This window comes from Struthio camelus, chromosome 2 (assembly GCF_040807025.1).
Source record: "Struthio camelus isolate bStrCam1 chromosome 2, bStrCam1.hap1, whole genome shotgun sequence".
NCBI classification, from domain to species: Eukaryota; Metazoa; Chordata; class Aves; order Struthioniformes; family Struthionidae; genus Struthio; species Struthio camelus.
This window is the reverse complement of record NC_090943.1, coordinates 98,042,351-98,067,559: the sequence shown is the minus strand read 5'-3', so window position 1 is coordinate 98,067,559 and position 25,209 is coordinate 98,042,351. Positions and strand designations below refer to the sequence as shown.

General features: G+C 40.2%; 2 protein-coding genes across 16 annotated transcripts in view; both read left to right on the top strand.

The window, feature by feature from the left end:
• The window catches only part of LOC138066135 (uncharacterized), a 96,402-nt gene extending 85,776 nt beyond the window's left edge, over positions 1 to 10,626 (top strand). The window contains exons 10-11 of the mRNA XM_068933747.1: positions 7,287 to 7,374; positions 7,889 to 10,626. The gene's annotated coding sequence lies outside the window, so the exon portion shown is untranslated. The remainder of the gene's footprint in view (positions 1 to 7,286; positions 7,375 to 7,888) is intronic.
• A 660-nt stretch (positions 10,627 to 11,286) lies between these two features.
• The window catches only part of RNF182 (ring finger protein 182), a 52,161-nt gene continuing 38,238 nt past the window's right edge, over positions 11,287 to 25,209 (top strand). For 8 of the 15 annotated variants that reach the window (XR_011139049.1, XR_011139050.1, XR_011139048.1 and 5 more), the window contains exons 1-2: positions 11,309 to 11,653; positions 18,380 to 18,508. The gene's annotated coding sequence lies outside the window, so the exon portion shown is untranslated. Of the gene's footprint in view, positions 11,654 to 12,026; positions 12,159 to 18,379; positions 18,509 to 19,845; positions 24,093 to 25,209 lie in introns of all 15 variants that reach the window. The other 7 variants (XR_011139045.1, XR_011139047.1, XR_011139046.1 and 4 more) reach the window with 3 other exon arrangements.

Genomic DNA, 25,209 nt, shown 5'->3' with positions numbered 1-25,209 from the left:
GGACTATTTTCAGTATTTCAAACCTCTAAGCTGCTTTCAAAGAGAAGAACTGTCCCTTAAAATGTAAAAATTTATCACCTGAAGGCAATTCTTCCTATCTTACCAAAATGTGGAATTTCCCTTAAAACTATACTGAATCCGGTTTCCAGGTTGTCAGCTTTCTAAATTAATATCTTAAAACCTTCTAAAACACCTGATAGAGTGATATTTTACATAAATATGTACAAATGAATGAGGATTATTCCTACTCCATTTAAAAATCTTCTTTATTTAAAAAGAGGCTCACTTGGTTACATCCATCCGGTGATTTGATTGTCTTCTAAAATGCATTACTTCTGGTAAGTAAGCAAATGATAAACTTTCTGAACTATAATCAGACAAATACTGTATCTCCTATAACAGAGGATAATACTGGTATAAGAGAGACTTCTATTTCTACTTTTGTTTTTTGGGCAGTTATCATATTAATAATATCAAAACTCGCATTCAGTGATTTTTAGTATTTGAGCAATGGTCAGGAGTACATAGACTGTATCAGGGATGAGAGTGCTTTAAAAATTAGAAATAGAATTCATTAACCCTGTAAGTGTTAAGCTACTTTGTGCAATGTTTATTTTATTAGTTATTCTTCCTTTGGATTAGGCAGTAGTTTTACTACATATTTTTCAAAAAGCTGGGACATGATGGCAAACATCATGGGAACACAACTTGAAAAATCAATCTTGTCTATGTCATACTGTCCAAATACACACCATAATACATTGTTTTTCAAGTTTTATTGCATTAAAAACATATTTTCATAAAACCAATAACGTGTTAACCACCCTGGGTGTTTTCAGTTGTATTCTGAGGTGCTCACACTTTGTATCAAGATCATAGGACCCTTACTCCTGAGCACTTCCTGAGCAAGGTAGGGATATTAACTTTTAGTCTAAGGTAAATATAATATAGGAGAGGGATACCACCCCTGGAGGCATAAGAGTTAAGTGCTGGAGGGCTGAGTGGAATGGCACCGAAGACTCATTCTGGTGAGATCCTGAGATCCTTCTCAGCTTGTCTCCCACAGTTTGAGAAGGCTTTTGATGAAGTATCATCAGCTATAGCTAACATACCACCCATCCCATGCTAATATGCAATGCAAAAAGTGTCACTGTCATTGCAACCACTATTGTTATTTGCAGGAGTCCTTTATTTGTCTTGTGGCATCTGAGGTAAACAAGGTTCATCATCCACTCATCTCCCTATAGGTGTCCCATGTGTCACCTCTGCTTTCAGATGCTTGCAACTCTCATTTCTCTCACATGCCCTGCATGTTCCTGATTTTCTTTCTGCTACCCATGCCAGCTGTCCCATGCTCTCATGCCAGAGCAGGCTAGTCTCACACTCCTTGGAGGTGGTCTTCTCATGCCACTTTCCTCATTTTTTCCCCTGAAAGCTTAGCCTGCAGTCATAGTCTCTGCACCGTTTGTCCATTCCATAGGTCTTCTCCCACCAGTCTGCCACCCTGTTCTGTTCCGTCTTCCCTTTCCCCCTCTTTGTGTACAATGGTTCTGTTGGCCTTTTTCCCCTCTACTTAACCCATGGTTTTCCTTTTCTCCCTCATGCCAGATCTGTGTTGCTCTATGGGACTCTGCACTAGAAATCTACATTTCCTCTGTGCTAGAAGTTTTCTGTGCCCCCTTCTAATTTTTGTCTCTCCTCCTATCTCCTCTCTCTCCTTTTCCTTTTTGTTTCAGGGTGTCAGCACTATTTTGAACAGAACTGGGTTATAGGGTAAAGCTGAAATAAGTAATATATAGAGGCTAAAATGTGTTTTTCTGCCATCAGCTAGTTCTTTGACCAACAGGGTTGAAAACGCTAGCTGTGCTTACTGCAAGTGTGAGGAAACTTGTTGCTTGATGAGGGGCCAGCAGGCTTTCAGGTACTGCTCAGTAGGACACAGTCTTACCCAGTTTTGACATGGATGAAATCAATGTGATGACAGGCAGTCTGCATTAAAGTTGTGGGGACTGGTAGCTGCTAAGTTGTATATTCTTTAAACCTTCACTGTAAAACTCTATGGGGTCCACATCAACAACCTTTACCCTTCAGGGGTCCCTCTACCCTAGTTTTCATCCACGTTACGGGGGTTTTTCCCACTGATGACTGAAATGTTCCCTGAAACTTCAGAACTGGTCAAGTAACGAAAAGCTACCACATTGCACCTAAGCCTAGAAGTGCCATGAAACTACAAAAGAATCTTCTCTGTTTGACTAGCCATTCAAACATAAAAATCATGAGGTGATGTCAGATGCTGAGTTATGTTTTAAGATTAGGCATCATTGTAAAAATAGAATTTTCAGAATATTTTGCTATTTGCATACTCTTTTATTTTTTCTCAAATAGAGTCAGGTATTACTTGTTACAGATTAAAACTACTTATTTTCTAGATGAAGCTAGACATGTTTGCATTGAAATAGATAGTTTGTCACTGTTTTGGCGCAATATGCAATGCCATTCTCAACAGATTCACCAGCAGTTCCAGATAATAATCAACAAGTGGAACAATACAACATTCATCCCCAAACCAAAGGTCCGTGTGTCCCATAAATGCAGATTCCATATTTTTGACCTGCTCAAAGAAAGTCACTCCATGCCCTGTTTATACTGAGTTGTATCTTTTCCAAAATAAGTTTTGTTTGGCAAAATAGTTATCACATTTTCAAGAGGTCTTGCTCTTCTACTAGGGCTACCCAAATTTTATTTGGTAGAGTACCACCAATAGAATTGCCCTCAGCAGCAATGGCACAGGCCCCAGAAGGAGGTATGTGGCTGTTTGTACCTTATTCTCTTTCAAACAGTTATTGTGTATTTCCTCCAGGGAAAAGATAGTACCAAGTTTGACTGTCTTTTCTACGCATTACCATAGTTTAGCTTGTGTATCATAAGTGGTACAGACAGCAGTTTTTGGAAATCCTGTTCTACAATGCAGCTTCTGTGTTCAGCATCTATGACCCTGTAGGAATTCCACATTCAATAATATATCTTCACCTCCTTATGCCTGCAATGTAATTAAACAAAAAAAGTGAGAAAGAAAGAAAAGGGAAGAAAAAGAGCCCATACAAGTCTGCAGTGTGATTTACAATTCTAAATACAAATGACACTCATTACAAATGAGTTAAAAAGTAAAGCTTATCTATAGTCTAAAAGTAGGTCTATACTACACTACCCACACCGGCTGTGAAATAGGAGAGTGAAGACCCCAAAATAAACTTAGCAGAGTCTTTTACTGATTATACAAAAATATATATATGTTTTGTGCTTCCCAGGTAAATCTTGAAAAGATAAAAAGTATGACAGAGGAAGACTCAACATTGAATCTAGACTACATCAGCTTACTTCTTCCACAGAAAAATAATAGTTCAAAATTATATTTTGTTATCCTAACTGAAGCCTAGCTTTCTGAAACTGTTCCCCTGTCCTCCACTTCGAATCAGGGAGTCACTGCTTCCTTTCAAAAGCACTTTTCATTTTGGCTCTCCAGTTGACTTTTACCACAAGAATATTTAAGTTGTTTGGTTTGTTTTTTTTGTTTTCCAGAAGTCCAGCAACATTGCACATAAGCATTAAATGTATTAAGTTGCAAAATTGGCCTTTGAACAGCAATTATTAACTAATGATGAGTCATTGATTCAGACACTGAAATTACTGTTGGGGCTTACTGATCTTAGTGATGCGGGGACATTTATCCAACATCATTCTGCGATGGCTTTCTTACTATATGCACCATTAGCTCCTTGATGTGTAGTTAACAAATGAACAAGAACAGAGTAAATCCAGAATTAAAAGCAAGTTGACAAAACAAAAGCTAAAATGTCTTTGGTTTAGTTTTTTGGGTTTGTTTTTTTAAAGCTAAAAAATGCAGCGTATGTATGGTCTTTTTGCCTTTGTTTTTTCAAACCTTAAGAAAAAGCAGACTGTGACTAGGTGGCCTGTAAGCATTAGGGCTTTTTGATGCTCTTTAACAGCGTAATTAACATTTCCCTAGCAACTCCCTTTGTACCACAGAGCATATGTATTTCCTCTGGGAACTAGTACACCTAAAGAAAACTAACACATTAGCACATAGCGTGAATTCTACTGATTTCATGCCACTGATAGATACAGGATCACGTCCTAGGGAAAAGTTGAGCTGCCATTAGGTGGGTATTTTTTTCCTTACTTTTATTCCTGTTTTGTTTTTTGGGGTTTTTTTGTTTGTTTGTTTTGTTTTTTATATTTCATGCACAGGTTAATGGAAATTCCTCCTGGTTAAAAAAAAAACAAACAGAACAGAACATTATATAGGTAGTGTTGGTGGCAAATGACTACTGAAATGCAACTGTTACACCTTTCTGCAGTTGCTTTAGCTGTGCCATCATCTTTCATGATGAGGACAAGAAATGCAATGGGAGATAGCCATTGCTGGTGCCAAATTACTGCATAGACTCCAGCTGTGAGCCAATGCTTGCTTTTTTATGTGAGTCAAGAAAATATGGGCACATTTTGAATCTACTAAAGGGTAGTACAGGTTGGTCAATTTATTTTAATAAGCTGAGGCTGGTTAATGCACAAATAACACGGGAAGAATGGTGATCTCTGTTTACTGAACAGACAGCCTCAGTCTGAGGACTGGTTTGGATGATGTAGCTTTTAAGAGAATAAGAAGGTGATAGGCGTAGTGCTCTGCATTACTAGCATCATTAATTCACCATTAAATTTAAGTATGATTCAAGTTTATACATAAGTAATGGCTGTGTGAGGCATAAATAGTTTTCTGCAGTCTGAAATCTTGGGATATGTATGATCTTGCCGCTTTATCATCCTTCCAAATATATATTAAGTTCCTACTTTTTTTGCCAGGCATGGTTAGTGTGTTGCTGTACTGAATTCCCATTATATGAAAAACGTGTAAGTAAAACAGGTAAATCTAATTTATTAAGGCAAAAAATCTGCTAATGTCTCTAGAGATGTTTCTGTATGACTAACGAATGCAAAGTTTGAGGTGAAATTTTCAAAAGTGATACACGGACTGGGAATTGTAACATACTAAAATAACAAAAACATTCTGTCTCCAAAGCACCTAGGCTGTATTGGTTTGCAGCTAGGAAGTTTACATCTATTTGAAGAAACAGTGACAGTCACATATTAGGTCTACCCCTACTCTGAGCTGGCTTAAGTTTAAACTTAAGCATTGCGAAGTTTACCAGCTCCAGCAGGGTATTTGAGAGGTTTTTCAGGCTGGATTCAGCTGGTGCTTGGCAGGCTTAGAGCATGGGCTATGCATATACAGGAGCATGCTTTCACCTGGATGTGGCCTCAGTTTCATGAGTTAGGCCAGATGATTTGCAAATGAGTTTAAGAAGCGTTTGCCATCTCCCAGCACTGTGGAAAGAGAAGAGTTCAGCGCAATGCCGTTCGAGAGGTTGTTCACATGGGCACAAATACGTGTGTGTGTTGGAGAGGGGTAAGAGTTCATCACTCTCGGATGAGAAAGTGAATTTGCACATCTGATGAGAATCAGTTATCATCTACTGTCATATCTTCTCCCCCCCATTAAATGAGCAGCAGTGGATGCCTCAGAAGAAGTTGCAAGAAATTCAGTAATTAGGACAGAGAGGAGTTTCTGTTAACACTCCTTTCCCTGTCCCTCCTTCTACCTCTGCTTAATGGCTGGCTTATGCTTTGGAATATGAATATATTTCTATCCCTTTTAAAATGTTTTATACAATCTAATCCTTTCTTTAAATCCTATCCCATGTAGCACTGAATGCCTTCACTTTAATAGCTATTATTTTCTTTCATCAGTTGTAAATTTGTATCGTTTTAATTCCACTGGATGAACTCTTGTTCTTAAATTATGAAAAAGGGTGACTAGAAATGCAGGATTTATCTTCTTCTCACCATTCATTATTTTTTATAAAGCTCTATCATATCCTTTCTTATTCTTGCCATCCCTAAACAGGCCTAATCTTTTCAGTCTCTTCATATAAAAAATTTTCTTTCTAAGCCTCTAATCATGTTCATTGCCTGTCTGTATGTGCTTTCTGTGTCTGCTAAATCTATTTTGCAGTGGAATTCTCAGAACCGAACAAATGTTCAAGATGTAGCAGATAACCAATCTGTGGGAATTACAGTATTTCCAGCATGATTTTTCTTGTCCACTAGCATTTTGCTCACTTTCTAAGCACTGCTGTCCTTTGAGCTTTTCATAGTAATGCCAGGATCTTTTTTTCCAAGTGGTTGCACTCAATTAAGATCCCAGTAGGTTGTGTGAATAACACAAAATATTCCGTCCAGGTTTATGTTTTCCTTCCATTAATCCCTTTGGCCACTGTGGTGTTCATTCAGCTACTTAGGTTAGGCCTCTTTTCATTATCTCTAAGGCTCTTCTTCAGCAAGCTAAACTAGAAAATGGTATGCCTTCTCTAGGCTGCCACATCACTTTACCCCTTTCCAGATCATTAATGTTTTTAGTGTACCCTTTAACTCGCATTTCTTTGAGATGTCCTGTTGTTACAAGAGACCTGTAAGTAAATACACTTCGGGTATATCTATGCTGCACAGCGTAGTGAGTACAAATGCAGGCAAGCATGTCTATATTGGTATAGCACTGCACTTCAAATAATATATTGCCTGTTTCTCAGCAGGCAAATTAGCTGCCTTGCTTAGAGTAGTTTAGGTATCTCAGCATGGCACTACATTGTGAAGTACACACATGAGCCTACTCACATTGAAAATCAACCACATATTACTAATGTTTGCTTTCTGTCATTTTTGAGTGCTCAACAGTACCTTCTTTCCCACCACAAGTTTGGAAAAGTGCCTTTGTAAACCTCTGCTAATGATTCTGTGAAAGGGACAGCTGAAACTCTGAATATATTTATTTCTGCTTGTTTTTCTGTATGCTAGTATTCCACTGATGCAGTCAAAAATGCTAACGGAAACACCAGGCAACCAGGAGTACACCCTAGATATGACAGGTCTGACAAACCACAGTGCTTTCCCCCCACCTTCAGCAACCTTTTTGCATCCCCCACTCCTTATAACTGCTTTCAGCCATCACTGCTGTTGTCGTGGCTCTACTTAGCCAGGGGCACCTGTGAAAAACAGCTCTCAGTAGCAACAGCTGGCAGAGCTTTGCAATGTTTGTGTCTGTTTGGCACCCCAATCCCTTTTGTACTGCTGTTACTTTGTCTCTGCAGGACATCTAGAAATCTCAAGCAAATGCTTCAAATCTTTTTTTTTTTCTTTTTTTTTCTGCCCAGGGAGAAAAAGAGAACATATCTGAAGAAACACTAATGGATGATAGCTGTAGGGAAAGCATTTTTTTTTCTTTTACAAAGCCAGAACCTGGTAAGTCCATCCCCTTTCTTACCATATTTTTGTTTTATAACTTCCTTCAATTATCATTTCAACTCATTTCCCAGGTACTGACATCTCTAATTTCCAAGAGGATCGGCAGCTTATAGACGCAGGAAAATGTTTTTGCTCTGTCTCCTGATAGAATTACTACTACAATTACTACATTATTTAAAATTTATATTGCACGCCTCTAAAAGGCCACAATTAAATTAGGTCCCATTGCGCTAGCCACTACACAGATGTGTAACAAATGATATTCCAGGCCCTCAGGAAAAAACATTTAATTCTAATGTAAACTCCTCGAGGCAGAAATTATCTGCATTTTTGTTCTTTGGGAATTCAGCGCCTTGTGCGAGTAGAGTCTCTAAGCCCTACCATAATTGTAATACTAATTATAATAATAATTATTAACATTATTATTAGGCATTACTATTCTAATTTTACCACATCTTCATCCTTCCCTCTTTATAATGCAGTGTCCTAAGAATGCATTTCATTCCTTCAGGTGAAGCAATCTCGTTTTAATGCTGTAGTGCTGTGCTAAGGATACTTTGCTCTGCTTACAAGGAACAAATTGTCCAATGGAATAAGTGTTTGGTGGAAATGAATGGTGTTTGGAGTGAGGACAAATGGCAAAAGGGAAACGAGACCAGCAAAAGCTGTTCTTCTGCTCCACATGAATGTCACCACTTATTCACTGTTCCACGATGAACTCTGTCAGAACAGTGAGTTACTGGGAAAAGTCCTCCGTGCTGAGAAAGACGCACATGTCACTGCTGAGTCAGAAGTTGGCAAAGGTCACATCGGCACACTTTTTTTTTTTTTTCAAATGTTCCCTTTTTCTCTTCCTCCCCCAAGGAAGTATGTTCCCTGGAAAATACTGTCATTTTTCAAGGTAACATTCCAGTTGTTGATGTTAAAAGCATTGTCCTTAGCCCAGACTGGGAGAAATAGGGACAAAATGTCAAAACAAAAATGCTGGATAACTTGGTGTTAAAATACTACAAAATGCAATGCTGATTTAAAACTGACCTGTTACTGACATGCAGGGTGGTTTTTTTTTTTTTTTAAGTTTCATTCCAAATACAGTGACTGCAAACAGTCCTCATATCAGTTTGGCATGTTTGCAGTTAGTGACCTACTTTGCAACAAAGATTAGGATCTCAATGACATTAAGCCAGTCAAAATTAAACACATTTCAAGTACAGTTTTAAAGAACAGTGAAACACCTTACAGGAACTAGAATGGCGAAGTGGTTAAAGATCTCTCCCAAAGATACAGGTGATGCACATCCACAGAAATGGATCTTCTCTTTCAGTAAAACATCATCTTAACTTTGATAGAGAAGTAATCTAGAAGCAGTTGCGTGTTCAAAACTAGCAGCAAGACACAAGATCTGATTCTGGTTCTTACTACCCTTGAGTCTTTTAAGAAATCACCCAGTTGTCTCAATTACACCTTCTGCAAATGTAACTGTTTACCTCCAGCCTGGAGGGAGAAATATGTGTGAGTATAAACCACACTGAGGATTGAAAGCCCCAAGAAATAAGAAACAATATCAGTACTCAAGTGCTTTGTATCAGTGAAGACTAGACAGGAAATAAGTCTTTCCTACCATTTTTCTAGCCCTTCTGGGCGTGCATTTGGGAGAAAGCACTATGAAATTCTTCTGTAAGAAAAATGAACAGGCAGTATATCAATGGCACTGTATGTCTTGCTGTTAAAAAATGAGCACTTATTTTAGCAACATCTGTGTTGCTAAACTCTTTTTCTTTTCTAAATACATATTAAATTAAACCGCATCCTTACTTTTCCAGAGGCTTTAGAATATAAATTGCTTTCCAGCTTTCAGCTTTTTAAGGAAGTGCATTTATTATGAATGTTGTTACTCCGCATGATTTAAAGGGTGAAAATATTCTTTCATGCACAGGAAAACAATAGGCAAAATTTCTCTTACACTGTAAGAGTCAGCATGTGGCATATTGTTCATTTCTCTAATTCTACTCCTTACAGTTTAGATCAAGTGAATTTGCTGAGGTAAACCAAAAACGCCATTCAGCTCTGCTGGGCTCCAACTGGCTCAATCTTTTTTTTAACTCTAGAATTAGTACTTAGCATGCATATTAGACAGATAAATATGTGGTGGCCCCCCTCCCCCCCGCCTTTCGCATCCAACCTTCCATCTTCCCTCATTTATGCTATCATTGTCATTTGGTTGTGTTATAAGCTGCGAGCAATTCTGCTGAAAGCCACATTGTTTTGTGGAGAAGTCCTGCGGCGGGGTCTTTCCTGTCTTTGGCAAACTCTTCCTAAAGACTATTTTATGCAGTGTGCCAGCAGCTCTTGGCACAGATTCGTCTGCTCACAGTGACTTGCAATGCTCATACTTAATAGTCATCACCAGTAGCTTAGCAGTGGCAGTAGCTAAGACTGATAATGCAGCCTCTGAGATGTACCTTGCGTGTGGAATTTCTTGTATTTGGCGAACTTGGAAGACCAGTTTAATCAATATCACCTAGGGAAAGAGAAAAGCAGAGATCCATCTTGAACTTTGGAGGATGTTTTATCAACTTTTACGTTTTTGAGAGAGAGAGAATAAGAATGTTTCACGGAGAGAAATTACACAAGAATAAATTCAATAAACTGATACCACTGACCCTTCGGTGGATGAGGAGGAATGGAGGAGGAACTGCCTCAGCTTTCGTCAGCAATGCAAAGCAGGGAGAAGGCAAGGATGTGACAATGGCCTTCTGTGACACACCGTACGCTCCCCGTAGATAAACACGTCATCCCCCAGGCTCAGAATAACGTGGGGGAAACCCTAAAACTCGTAAGTGTTAGGACCCGAGGGCACCTTCCATCCACCTGGCCATGAGGAAATCATGAGACTCCAGCCAGAAGGAGCAACGGGAGAAGCGGCCAGGCTTCTTCCCTTTCGGGCACTGATTCATCAGCTAAACAGATGAACATCATCCACTTTATCCTGACTCGTCCTGTCTCTCTTCTTCCTTTCTACCGCTCTCCTTTTCCTTCCCATGTGCCTGCGCAGCACCTGGGGCAGCGGGCCCTGTTCTTGATTGGCCCTTAGGGGCTACTGCATCAAGCATAGAAAGGAACAAGAAAACACCCCACCTTGACCTTGGTCCCTGCTTCGAAGATAATAAGCTGTCCTTAAGAGTGGTTCTGATAACAAATTTCCTACATTAAGCATGGGTGAAGGCTTGTCCATCTGCACACACTGGCTCACTGGAAAAAACACGGCGGGAAAGCAGTTTATTACACAAACGCAGCTCCTCACAGCGTTAAACCACTTCTACGAATTAAGCACCGTTACAAAAAAAAAAAAAAAAGTTCGGTTATTTTATTTATTTATTTATTTATTTTTTGTGGAGACGCTTCTAACCAAACGGGGAGCCCAGGTCAACTCCTGCCATTTCACACTGTGGCCACCGCTGCCCCGTGGCAGATAAGGGATCACTTTTGGAGGGGGTCGGCAGCCGTTGGGGGAAACGGTCCCCCTGAGGGGAGGGTGGGGTGGGGTGGGGTGGGGGGGGGCGGCGGCCGTTGGGGAAATGGTCCCACTGAGGGGAGGGAGGGGCAGGGGATCGGCGGCCGTTGGGGGAAACGCTCTTCCTGAGGTGAGGGCAGGGCGGCCGTTGGGGGAAACGCTCTCCCTGAGGGGAGGGAGGGGCTGGGGATCGGCGGCCGTTGGGGGAAACGCTCTCCCTGAGGGGAGGCCAGGGCGGGGAGGGGTCGGTGGCCGTTGGGGAAACGGTCCTCCTGAGGGGAGGGAGGGGCTGGGGATCGGCGGCCGTTGGGGGAAACGCTCTCCCTGAGGGGAGGGCGGCGGCGGCCGTTGGGGGAAACGGTCTCCCTGAAGGGAGGGAGGTGCGGGGGGGCGGTGCTGCAGCGGGAGGAGAAGGAAGAGGGCGGGGGGAGGAGGCCAGGATATTCCTGAATGAATGGCTCCTTCCTCACCCCGCACCTCCACCCGGCTCCCGCCTCGCCTCTCCTCCCCTCCCCTCTCCTCTCCTCTCCTCCCCGCTCTCTGCCTGCCTCCCTCCCTCCCTCCCGCTCGCCCGCCACTCGCCGGTGTCGCTCCAAGCCGCAGCCAGTTTCTATAGCGACGGCGCTGCTCCGCGGCTCCTCCGAGTACTAACAAAGCCGGCTGCCGGCTCCCGCCGCCCAGACGCTGGCCGCTGCCGCCGCGGCTGCCGGAGGAAGAGGGCACCGTCTGCCCGAGCGACCCCGCCCGCAGCGCCCCACGCAGGTACCGAGCGCGGGGCGCCTCGCTCCCCTCCGCCCGCCGGCGGCGCTAGGGCAGCTCGGGGGGCGCCCTGGGGGGCTCGGGGAGCCGCCGCTGGCCCCCGGCTGCGGGGGAGCCTCCCCCGGGGCAGGGCAGGGCAGGGCAAGGCGGGCGCCGCCTGAGGTGCGGGCCAGGCTGCCTGAGGGCAGAGCGGGGAAACAAGCCGCGCGCACGGACAGACACATACACACACACAGTTGCTGTTGTGAGCCGGGTGGGGAGGAGAGGAGGCATGCAGGTCTTCTGCTAAAATGGAAAAGTTGTCCATTTTTCCCCCCCCCTCCTTCCCACGTCCTCCCCTCCGCCCGTTTTCCGTAACGGTGTTGGCATCTCGGAGGGGGGTGTCGCAGGTACGCCTGAAACCAAGGAGGGCAAATGGCCGGCAGAGAAGTAGCCCGCTTCATGACTTTTTAATCTCGGAAGTGCAGGTGGCATAAGGATGTGTTCGGCTTAATTATGCAACTCCACGGTAAATACTGCGTGCTGGGGTCACTCCTTTTTTTTTTTTTTTTTCTGTCAGTCTAACAGGTTAACTTACTATCTTGGCTACAGCTTTAGAGATGAGCTTACCGGAAAATGATACTTTCGGGCTTCATTGCCTTTTAGCTACAAGGTCTGCAACCGGTGGGCTTGACTTGCCTCCATCGAGGACAGCGTTTGTGTGTCTAAAGTGGCATTACTGCTTATTGGAATAAAAAGTATGCTTTCCCCTTGGAGGTTTTTTGTTTACAAAGTTAAATTTGTTCAGCCTTATAAAGCAATACTGAACATGATGATAGTTTTAAAATGTATTTCTTATTAAAAAAGAAAAAAGAAAAATATGAAAGGTCTGGAACTGAAAAGTAATAAGTCAAGAAATTACTGCTTATTTTTAGGAGTAAGAGTGCCAGAAGGTTTTATGTGCAATGAGTTTGTTGCGTTCCGATTCAATCCTCGTTAGAAAATAGAGTTAAGATAAGATGACAGAGAGGAATCTATCACACGTGCTTGTCTTGGGCAAGCAAGGGTAGTCAAGAACTACTCAGCTTTAGCTCTTGACATGCTAATGTCAGAAGGTCAGTGGGAAGGTCATTAGCAGCACTATTGCCTGCTAATGAACAATATTTGTAGTGACTGCATAAATAACATCTCAAGCAGAATATTTCAGCAGAAGTTGAAAATTCAGAGCAACTTCCTAATCCTAACAGACTGTCTGACCTTGCATGATCAGATCCTAAGGAGTGGCCATTATTGTTCATCGCTGAGTGATTTAGGAAATAACTGAATTGTAAGTCCAAGGTAAAATTGCACCATGACATGTATACGGCCAGTGGGATGCTCTAAACAGGAATCTTCTTAGATGTGAACATGAGAAAGTGGGAAATAGTATGTGAGATAAGGAGAGTGTGGCTATAATAGTTATTGAGTGGGTAGACAAGAACTGATATTTTAAGTAGCACATAATCGAAATGTCATCCAATTATTCAAGACTTAAAACATCATCAGAACCCAAAGTGTAAGTACTGACTGGAAGAAGTTTATATGTAAGAATAATGAAAAATAAAAATAATGACTGTCAACTGAAAGGTCATCTCAGTGAGAGAGATGAAAACATTTTATTGAGATAGAGAAGATACAGCTCTCTTCAGCATTATGAACACAAGTAGCATATAAAATTGAGGCAGGCTTCTATTGCAAGAAACATATAACTGGAATTAAGTTTTAAATGAAGGTTAATCAGGGTTAAACACTTCTACTGTATCTATTGCTCTGATATTTCTCATTTAAATTTTATATTGAGAATTCAGATACATTCAGTTAAAAGCAAAAAACAAAACTTACAGTGGAATTTCTTGTTTATTTTGATTGCAGTGGTTTGCCTAGTGTTTAAAAGTGTTTATCTTATGCTTCTTGGTGAAGTGTCACAACAGTTATTTTGTTGAAAAAGTCATAACCTGAATGACCTCTGTTTTTATGCAACACTGAAGAGTAAACTTTTGAGTTTATTAAATGTGTAAGAATGGAGACCTCAGGTTAGTTCAGCATGATGGAAAATAGCATTTCAAGGTCATACTCTGGGCTATCTGAAATTGAATGCACCTAGTAGGAAATAAAAGGTCATCTGTATATAATAAAGACCTGGGGACTTCTATTCCCTTGGTCAGCATGGCAGTGAATGAACAAAATATCAGAACTCAATATCATGCTGTCTTAAAAGCCAGAGAGATAAGCAAAATATTTATGGCTCTGCTGACATGTCATACATGTCGTATTTCAGTACTGAAATTGTTCCATGTGGAACAATTGCAAACTCCATTTCATGAGGTTTATCAGAGGGGGAAAAAATGAAGCAGCTGAGGCAGTACCAGGAAAGAAACATGATAATGCACTGTAGAAAATATGACCCATAATATACTCCGACACATGAAAGAACTTCTCATGGTCTAAACAGTTGTAGCGTCTAGATCATAATTGCTCAGACTGTGTCATTTCACACCTTTCTAGGGCCCTTCAGTCCAAGCTAGGTTTATAGGAAGCTTATTCTCAAATTGTAACTGCACTCTATACAGTGATATAGGGCCACTGCAGGAGTCAATGCTTACTAGTATTTTCCTTGGTGTAATCAGTCCTCGTTTAATGTATGTTTTATCCTAGGTTGGAGGACTCCAAATTAAATGTTTTTCTGGAGCTAGGATGTGCGCTTGCCCTAATAGGCAGCTGTTTCAGGTATAAAGAGACACTTGCCATCTGCTGTCTAGAGGTTACTTCCAGCAAGGTTGCTAAGGAGTATTAGGGAACCTTAAGAGCAAAGCTCAGGAAATTCTCCTGTGTCCTTTGCACACGTTATTCTCTGAAACACTTCCTAACCAATATAAACTCATGTTCTAACAGTAATATACTGTGGGCAGACATGTACACTTTAGAGCAGTGTAACATATGGTAATTATGACTTTCCTGTATAAAAGAAAACATTTGCAAGTGCAAGAGTGCTACAGAAAGCTGCGAAGAACTCAGGCTCCCTGAAAACAGGTTTCAAATTAATTTGAAAAGACACATGAAGAAGTATATGCATCTTTCACAGTCTAAGATGTGCAGCTTTTAAGCTACTAAAACTACAATTTTTAAACCTCAGCCATCTGTGGTTTCACTCAGCCTGATTTTCCTGCAGATCTGATGCAGCACAGCAGTTTAGGCACAACAAATGCCATAATTGAGCATATGTATCTTTTTCCCATTTTATGTTTTCCACTATAGACAGATGAATTCCAAATTTTCAGGTCTGGTAGGGCTTTCAACCAAATTCTTCTGAAACGAGTGGATATTCACGCGAAGATTTAGCTCAAAATAATTATGCCAGAATTACTACTTTTAGTAAAATTCCAAATGCACACAAATGTTTCTTAACTCTTCAGTCAACATCTGTACAAAATTCAGTAAAAATTTAAATTACACAGCAACGATTAAGTTTAGTCCAGGTAGCCTGAGGATCTGAGATGCTCCAGAATCTCTGAAGTGTTGAGCAGCGACTTGAAATTCATTAAGAGTTTCCCTGATGTCTCTTGCTATTTTCAGGAAATTTAGCCAAAGTGTAACAAAGTTATGATTATCTGAAAACCTCAGCTCACAAATGTTTTGTAAGTATGTGTTGAGTTCTGGAAGTAGAGTTAATAAAGATCACTACTACTGGTGCTGCTGTGTTCAGGAACTGGAGTCAGGGAAACTATCTTGACCTGTTTCTCAGCTTTGCTGCTTCATTTAGGAGTTATCCAAATGAAATGGGGAAGGTGGCGTACTGGTAAAAAGCAGAGGTGTTGTAATTTGGGTTTGAGAATAACTGTAGGTGGAGCTTGAAGCAAAAAGCCAGAAGATGTATGGGACTGCAGTCAGGAACAAGGCAGGGTTTCACATACAGCCCATGATGGAGACTTAGCCCTAGAGTCAGGGAGTGTGGTGGGAGGAAGCTAGTTGGGACAGGTTTGAGGATTTGGGCTGGAGGGGGACTGGCCAGGAAAAAGCATAGGTATTGAAATATGTGCTCCATTTCCTTCTGGTGCCTGGCCCATGGTTGAAGGCTTATGTTTTCCATCTGTTTCTTTCAGGCCACCTTTTGTAAGCCATCAAGGCTTCAAGCAACATCTGCAGCTAAGGCAGTTACGAGGGAATCCAAGCCTTTCTATGGCAGTTTCAGGGGAGGTGGTATTCCAGCTGGGGGAACTCACCATGGCAGGCAGTTCATGGCAAAGGAAGGGGCCTCCCATTTCAGATGGTAGATGGATAGCCAATCTGTAAATCTCATGCAGGAGACTTGCTCCTATGAACTGAACTGAAATATTCCACCCTTGGTGACTCACAAGCATTGACCTGATCTGAATCTACTTGAAAAACTGTCTGACCTTGAAGTTTCTATTGTGGAATGGTTCTAAGTAAAAGGTTACAAAACTATAATACAGTTTTAGTCATACAATCACACATCTTCTTCCTCCACAGAAAGTTTCATTGAGCATGCAGGATATTTGGTGGTCATTTAGTGAAACTTTTGTTTTATTCTTGTTTAATTTGTAGCCCCCACAACTCGCTTATTGCACACCATTTAAACCTAGCACCAAACACAGTATTGTTTCTTTCTTTGTGGACTTTCATTTGGCTGTCACATTCACATGCACACATATGAATGCAATTTAGTGAACTGAAAAAGATACAGGAAGATAAAAGCCATTATAGCACTTGAACGTTATACGACACTTTACCTGGACAAAGTATGATTCAGGCACTACCCCAAATTCCTGCTAAAGGTGTTTATAAACTTCTGGTTAGATACGCTAAATGTTTTCCATATTGGAAGGTGCGCTAGCAAACCTTTTCAAGCTTTGAGAGTTACTTGTAGGAACTGCTTAACAAATGAAAGGCCAATATCAGCCTAACAATTGCATAGGTTTGCTTCCTCCAAGAATACTGTACAGATACTCCAGATCCTTCATCGTGTATTAGGAAATAAATGCCTTCTGCAGATTCTCAGTGAACCCTTCCTGTCAGTGCCCACAAGTTAGCTACTAAAGAGTCAGGCTAAATATCCTGCATGCTCAGTGAAACTTCCTACAGAAGTTTCCTATAGAAAATGGCCATTTTCTTCCTATAGGAAATGATGTGTGCTGTAGGACTAAAACTGTATTGCGGTACATATATAAATATTTATTTATATATTTGTAAAATAGAAAGCTGGTATTTTTGCTTTCTGTATATTTTACTCAGCTGTTCCCTATAACTGATACCACTAGTATTTTGCTAAAGCCATCTATCCCTGATTCAAAACCACAAAATTGAAGAACCATTGGTTGTGGTTTATTCCAATGGTCAAGTCTGTGTTAAAAATATAAAAATATGTTAAAACTGTTTAGCTCCAGCTTCCTGCCATCACTTCTTGTTTTGCCTGTGTCCACTAAATCAAAGAGCCCTTTTGTACTTGATGCTTTATTCCTGTAATCAAGTTGCCTCTCATTCACTGTTTGATAAACTAGATTTTGTTGTATATCTCAAATCATTCAGTATCCTTTTAAAAATATGAACATTAAAATTGTGTGAAATATCTTGGTATTGCTCTCACCAAAGCAAGAATACTAGGGTATGTAGAGGTAAAAAGCACCTATTTCTCTCCTCACCATTCCCATGTTTCTCAATCCCTATTGCTAGGATTTCATATTTAGTGACTTGTCCTCCATGACTTCTGTACTTTGTCAAATTATTTTCTTTCCAATAGATTCCAACCTCATTCTGCAAGTTTGGTTCAATTCTTCCACACTTTGTATCTGACTGTATTTGGGTACATTTTGTTGGAGTGGGTGAGGCTTGCCAGATAATCCTATCCTCATAATTTACTGCTCTGCTAAATCTTGGTGCAATCCATAAAATTTATCAGCAGCTACTTTATATCTCCTTCAGGTTCACTGGTGATAACATCTAGCCTTTGTCCTCAGGTTCCCATTTGAAACATCCCTATTGATGGTTCCCTCTGGCAGACATTTGTTGAGAAATGTCAGTCCGTTTTTAATCTACATGCTTTATTCATGCTATACAGTTAGGTATCCCACTTATGTGAACAATCATACCTTTCTCTGTAGCAATGCCATACAATAACTCTGCAGCTAGAAAGAAAACACTCTGACATTAAGGAGAAATGATATTTTCTTTTGTTAATTTCTCATTTTGTTTGCATTGATAGAATAAAGTTATTGTTAGATGGAGGTCCTCCCTACATTTTTCCTTTTTTTAATATTCTAACATATTCTCTCTACTTCCCTCCATCATAGACCTGAAGTTGTCTCATCCTTGCTGGGGGTCTCTGAGATAAAAGTCCTTGATGACTGTGGTGTTAACAATCAACACTGTGAATAACACTTCTTAAATAAATGGAAATGAAATAAGATCTTACTAGTCAGATCTGTTTAAATGGACCAAAAGGGAGAGTGTCGCCTGACTGTATAGCTTATGTTCTCTTTCATTGGCAATATGTTATACTTGAGATGATATGCATGGGTATCTGCTCATTTGAAGATCAGTTAAAGATGAGAAATCTCCTTTCTGGCCATCTCTATTCTTTTAAAATCAGGAGCAAATACATGTTTAGTAAGATGAAAAGCTGCCCTCTCTATACCCTAAGCTTCTCTTAGCCTAAAATGTTAACACCTTAATGGTAAACTACTGTGTCTCCCACAGGACAAAGAGAGAACAGAGAATATACCAAGGATGAATCATCTGTTTTTATTATCAGTCATTCAGACACTTTAGTGATGGATGGATGAATAGATAGAGGCCAGAGCTATGAGCCAACTTGGCAGCTGGCAGGTAAGTCCCTGGAAGCTCACCAAAATGCTTTCTCAAGAATCACATATTTGTTTTACAGATTATATTTTGCCAAATCATATCCCAGTGTATAAAGTATCTGCTTCACCCAGTAGGCTCATACTTAAGCATACTTCTAATGTCAGTGGAACTTAGGCATGTACATAGCTTTATACGTGCTTAAGTAAGGATCTGAAAAGGGATGCTTTCCTCGATGGGGGAATAGACAAACAGCATTTACAAGAGTGAGGCAGAGCTGAAAATTAATGGCATGTTGGTGATATTTAAAAAAAAAAAAAAAAAAAGAAGAAGAAGCAATAATATTGCATTTTTAATGGATCCCACAAAATTCCCAGTCAAGTAAGTTTCCAGTCAGTCTCATGACATCTATCTTTTAAAGAATATATGAAGTTCTCTTATATGAGTCCTTTGCCCACCTGTGCTATGTGGCGGGAAGGTGAAAACATTTGATAAGCTCTGGAATAGAGAAAAATTGAGTGTAATGGTGTCTCCCTTCTGCTGGTGTAACTCACAAGATCACTTATCTGATAGTGGTATGCTGTGTTATGGATCTGGCAACATTTTAGTTAAAAAGTATCTTTATATGAACTTATTGTAACACAGTCAAAACATTTGCTTCCTGTTGAAGTCTTTATTTCAGGGACTGAGGATAATTTTCAATTTGCACATCAGCGTAGATGTATGGCGTCAGTAGCGCTTGTTGCTATAGTCTTTTAAAATACAAATTCTTACTGACTTTAGGACAGGGAGGATGGAAGCGAGGCACAATAACATGTAGAAAGAAACTTCATGGTATTCTCTTTTTAATGCAGTTTTGTTATTCAGATGTGGGTATGAATGAGTAAGTTGAACAGCCTTCTGAACTTCACTCACTGTTAAATATTCAGTCTTCTAGCTCTTTTTCTGTTTCGGTTTCAGTAAAATTATCTGTAAAAAGAATTGTTAGTGCTGATCTTATAATCTGTTTTCACTATGAATACTGTTAATATGATGGTTGAATCACTGTACTGTCATGTGTATAGACTGTATAATTTTTTTTTTTAATTCTGTAGGTCTGCTGAGAGTAACATAGCTTTTCTGTGCTTGTAGTCCATACACACACACATGCACACACTATTTATACATCTACCCTCTCAAGAAAGCTACGGTATTTAAAATTGTGCAAGTGTACAAATGTGTGTATATCTATTTGCTAGATCAAGAGTGTAGATTGACAGCACAGATACATATGTAGAAACTGTATGTGCAGTGCAGTAAATTGCTATACAAACAGTTCATCTCTGTGTTTTTTTTTTTTTTTTTTTTGCCTATTGCTCAAGGAAGAGAAATAATTTCATACGATATGATCAGTAATGAACAGCGGTGGACCTAATTCTATGCAGGTGTCCAAAAGAAAAGTATTTACCCACTGGCCGTAAAATAGTAAATTGTACCAAACAGTAATCCAGTCCTGCTGCGTATTTACCACCTCCTTCTTTTTACTGCTTCACTCTGTAACTCTTTCAATAGCAATCTGTTGTATCTTTTTTGCTGTTTGTATTTCTTTTTGTCACACCTTTTTTCGTTTATGATCTCCTGTGTGTTAATGCAGCAAAGCCAACCTTATCAGAACACAGATTTTTTTTTTTAAAAGGTGTTTCAAACAGTTACTCTAGATGTTTTATTTTGCTGCTCACACACTAGTAATGTTAACTAGAACAGTCATAAAGAACAAAAAGAAACATGAACTAGTGCTATGAGAAATATTAACTCCTGCAAAATAAAAAATATGCAGTGTTCAGCATATGACTGTCTCTGTTGAGGAGTAAGGTTAGCATTGCCCCAGTACTTCTGGTCTGGGGTTCTTTTGATAATGTTTGTACAGTTACATTTGTCAGTATGTTTGGAGAATTTTTTTGCTTCCATCAGTGTTTACATTGATGTTGTATACCCATAAAATTAAAATTCTGTTTAATTTGGAGTGTGTTACAGTAATGCACATAGCTGATAGATTTGATTTTTCGCTAGTTATTGTTATGTCAGCATATCTTTGATAATGGGCAAGACACAAAATACAGCCCTTGCTGTACAGAATTTGGGGTCTAAACAGGCAGAAGTACACTAGGGAGAATATGTCAGAAAATTCCAGAGAAGGACATTAATATTATTTGGTATCACTTTTCAGTTGAAATGATTTAAATGGTTTGCTGGGCTTTTGTTCACTTGTTTGTTTTTTAAATGTAGGAAAGATGGGAGAAATGACTCTTATGGGAAAAAATGTGATGGAGGAGAGGGTTTTCTGGATTGGAATGTGGATAAGAAAATTTCTGTCCTAACAGCATGCCTATTAAAATACCTAGCTTTGTATTACCGGTATACACTGTAATGTTTAGGTCAAATTTTCTAGAGAGTACGCTTAAGGAGTGTTTCAGACCATATGCTCGAAAGCATAGAAAAATGAATGCAGAGCTCTCAGATAACAGGCAAAGCCTGAGAGACATGTAAAAGAAAACAAGGTGAATCCATATATTGCAAGATCATATTGTTCTGAGAGAAGAAACAAATCTTAGGGAAGCAATTTCATCAGCATTCATAACACTAGGCAGAGGCACAGCTCCTGTGAAGTCTGCTCCAGAAATGACATCATTCATCCACAGTGACATACTAGGCCACTCAGACTGGCAGACAAATACTGAGCAGCTGCCCTATACAACTCCTGTTGCATATTTCCAGCAAAATAAAGACTCTAGTTAGAGATATGAATGGTTATTCACCCATCTGCAAAAAGAAATTTAGTGTGCCAGGCAGCAAAAAGCAAGCATCATACATTCACTGATGGGCAATGCTATGATGGGGAGACCACAGGGAATTTTGCTGATAGGAAATGTGCAAAGATTGGGCGTCTGTTCAGTTAAACCCTTTGGTTCCAAAAACGACGCTGACAAAGCTCACTTCCTCTGTGCAGCCCCAGATGTCCATAAAGAACTTTTTTTTGTTCACCAGTCTTTCGCAAAGAACTTCCACTGATGCACCAAAGACAGTCTTTGAACTGCTGGAGGCCTGAGAGCAAGGAGACTCAAGCAGTATAGCACTGCTCTGCTTCCCTCTCCTGGGTGCCAGGTGCCCTTGAGAGATTGTTTTGGGGTAAAAAGTTTTGTCCATTGCGTTCCTGCGGCTGGCTGTTGAGCACTGGGATATGGTACACAAATATGCATACTTCACACCAGTCTTAGAGTTTCTCTTATTTACTTTTTGAACCTAAAAGGGCCATTGTTAAGGAACAGAGGGGTATAGAGGTATCTTTGATCCCCTGCCTAAACTGAGTGGATTAGCTAACTTGTGAATGTCTCACCTCATGTGATCATTATTGTTCATCATTGTGACAGGTGGGATTGAGTAAACATAATAATTAATATGAGGCATTGTGGTAATGGTATTGTGTTCAAGCTTTAAGTTGTTTATCCTGAGCTGCTCTTTTATTTAAGCAACTCCCAGACAATTCTGTTGATCCTTTCTTTTCTGCCCTCTTGAATCAGCATTTAAAGAGAGACATGTTGTGTCCTCTGAGTGAAGTGGGTTTAGAAGGAGGGTGTCTGTATTTGCATCTGTGTTCCTCTTTGTCTCTCTGTCAATATCCCTTTAGGGTATTGATTGTAGAGGACAACTGTCTTAATGTTTTTCTTGAGGACAACTGTCTTAATGTTTTTCTTGAAATCTCAGGTAAAATTCTCTACCCAACATTATTGTATGCATATGCTACTTGTAGACCAAAATGTTAATTTATCTTTGTAATATTTGAAGAAATATTTCATGCTGCTTTTCTTTTCCACTTTCAGAAATGTATGAAGCATTTTATTTTGGTCGAACAACTGTCACTAGCAACATTATTTTACCTGAAGTGATTTCCTTTATGAGGATATAGTAGTGCTCACTTTCAATGTGAAAAATCACAATTTCAGCCTTTATCTTGAAGTATCGTATATCCCTATATTTTTTCCAATATGCAGTAATGTATTCTGAAACATGGAAGTGTGGTGTCTGAGGCAACAACTTTCCTCCTCAGTAAACCTGCCTGGAAAACGCACTGTATGTTAGACCTGCTTTTCAAGGTCAGAATCATCAGTCAGAGAAGTAATATATTACAAAGAAAATTATCTGAAAATGTGACTATTTCTGTAGAAAAGATAAAATTTTAAATTTATCTTTATTTGATGATGCAGTTTGTGCATGATTCAAATAAATGTAATCAAAGGTCAGTCTTGTTTGTATGTTTCTTTTAGTGTTCTTGCCCCAAACCAAGAACGTATAATGAAATAAAAGACCATGGATGCAAACCACCTGCAAAATTTCTATTAAGTGCCTTGCTAAAACTTCACGGCCGGCCTCCTGGTAGAAGGAGATTTGCCATCCTTTGAGATGACTAGACCCCAGGATGTGATCCAGCTGGATCTCCATGTATGTAGAAGGTAAAACTGGAACCCAAGGATTTAACAAATCTTACAGCAGTAGCGAACACTTCCAAGAGCGTATACCCTTAGGAGATGGGAAGGCTGAGGGTTTATTAAGATAGTTTTGTTTCACCAGAGCAGTACAAAGTGATCCATACTGGCAACAGGAGGTTGCCTTAAATGCCTGTTAAGCTTCTCATACACTTTACTCAATTTACTGTCCCATTTTGCTACTGTTAAGGCCTGCTGCATCATCCTGTACTTGCTTTGTGTGGGGCAGCACTCTCAGTAATGTGAAAGGCTGCCTTATATCCACCCCGTAAATCAGTGAGAGAGGCATGACGTGTATTTCAGTCAATTTTTCACTGTGAATCAGGGGTTAAACAGATGCCCAAGGGGTTGTGGACCCTCCATCCTTGGAGGTATTCAAGGCTCTGAGCTACCACAATGGGACTTCAGAGATGTCTCTGCTTTTGTAGAGGCTTGCAATAGAATCTTGTTTAGTAGGAAGAATGGGATTGTTTGGGTGTGGAAGCCAAAGAAGGAAGATCAGGCAAAAGGCTGTAAGAATGGCTGTTGATGGCACCCAGATTAGCAGGTCATCAAGATCACAGCACATATCTACTACATGCAGCTTCTCAGGGCACACACATCAGGAGACAAAGGACAGTGGGTAAATCCTGGTGACTCACAGAGGTGGGACCAGGTGAACAGTGTGTTCACTGTTGGCTCCTAAAGACAGCAAAAAGGACATCCAGCAGCAGCACATGGTTGCCAACCAAAAAGGGAAGCCAGGAGCCAGGATGAGGACTGGATAGCTGGCATCCCTTGTGCTCCGTGTCACTACAAGGAATGTGTCTCCATGTCTGAGTACTGACCAGACTACTGGGATACCAGCGCCTCAGTGCTTGTGAGTATATGGGTTGGAGCGAGTGAGACTGGCACCCTCCCCTTCTGTAAAGGTTCCCACTGAATGTAGCTGTACTGTTGAAAGTGTTGCAATACTGTTTTCTAGGCTTTGCAGGAAGTGGGGTTTGGACCAGATCACCTCTAGAGGTTCCTTCCAATCTCAATTACTCAGTGATTCTATGGCTTAACTTAGGAATTAGAGGAGTATATTCTGTGGTCTCTCTTGCACAGTAAGTAAGATTAATATATTTTGAGGGTCCTTTACAGCCTTTGGTGGGCCTTAAATCTTCATCTGTTCTGACCACTCATGTCCTTACTGGTAAGACTTAAAAGATTTTGGTTTTCTCTTTTTAAGATGGATTTGAGTCAGCCAGCTATAAGGAAAAAAATGCGATATTTTCAGATCATAAAAGTTGTAGTTTAATACTCCCCAAAGGGATTGTTTTAATCTTCTGCTAAATAATCCTACCCTTGAAAATGTAGGGAAAAAATCTATTTAGTAGGTCTTTCTGATCAGAAGGCTGTAAATTCAACTCCAGGGAGCTGGGATTGAAACATGTCCTCATTCGTTGTTAAAGTAATGCCACAGTTGTATCATAAACAATTAGGATTATGTATCTACTTTAAAAAAATACAGTGCTAGGAATGAATTTCCCAATTCACAGATTGTATCTTGTCACTTTCTTCACTGTACTGAACTGACTGTATGAGGCTAGATCTTTCTCTTTCTTCTCTACTGTAATGTCTTATGTAGAATCAAGGGATGTTACTCAAAAGCATCAGTTCTGTTGCTGTTGAGGAGTTGTTCTCGTTGATTTACTTGTTTGCTTTGTCTTGCTTGATATGCTAGGTGTGCTGATATGCTTGAGTGCTGTCATCCACACCTTGTCCAGCCCTTATCCTTGAGAGAATTTTCTGTTAAAGGAACCAAGCCTTTTGTCATCTTGGTGGTCTGACAACTAAGGGAGTAAATGTTGTGAATGCTTCACTTCCTTGCATCATAGCCCCAAACTTTCCTGGATTTTTATAGCTACCAATCATGTGTGATTGAACTTAACAGTGAGAGAGTTTGGTTATACAACAAAATACAAACAGCTTTCTCCTGAATTTTTGGTTTATCTGCTTTTCTCTGACATTTCACTCTGACTGGTTTACTAGGATCTCCAGTATTAAAAATTAATTCTAAGTTTTGTTCATAGGTCCTCCCCTGCTTTACCATCCATTTCTCTGTTACTATTTATCACATTCGTTCTCATTAGCATGGTGGGCAACAGACCATATCTCATTTCTCCATTTCTGCTTATGCTCAGATTAGTCCCATGTTTTCCTGTCGTCTCTTCTTATGGA